The sequence below is a fragment of the Psammomys obesus genome, unplaced genomic scaffold, assembly GCF_907164565.1.
Source record: "Psammomys obesus unplaced genomic scaffold, mPsaObe1.curated_primary_1811, whole genome shotgun sequence".
NCBI lineage: Eukaryota > Metazoa > Chordata > Mammalia > Rodentia > Muridae > Psammomys > Psammomys obesus.
Genome location: NW_026596039.1, coordinates 8,170,766 through 8,171,289, shown reverse-complemented (window position 1 = coordinate 8,171,289; position 524 = coordinate 8,170,766).

Here is a 524-nt window from a genome sequence, read left to right as displayed (position 1 = left end):
TTCTTGGTGTGCAGGACATCTTCGTCTCTCTGAGTGGGTTCCCTTCTTCTCTTTCCTGGAATTTCCTGCACACCTTGAGAACATCACACACACACACACACACACACACACAGCCCCAGGAAGACAAAGTGACAAGTCTCCCTACCCTGACCCTCCAGCCATACTCAGGTGGCTCTAACCCCAGTCTGAAAAATTTATTAGAAAACCCCTCCTGGTCTTGACTAGGGGCAGGCAATATGCAGACTGTTTTCCAGCTTCAGCTACCAACTCTGGGGACTCATGCACTATCTGGCCCTTTTTATGTCCACATCAGCTCCAGATTTAAAAGGCAGCCATCCCCCTCCCCACTTCTAAAACTGCTCAGCCAGACCCCTCCACTGGAGGATGCTATATCTCTGCCTATCAGCCTGGTCCTTCAGCAGGCCCCCCCCCCCCCCCCCCCGCCCTGTAGGCAGGTACTCAGAACTCCCCTGCCTGGCACCCAGAGAGAGCTAACAAGGAGGGATCTGACAAGGCAGGATTAC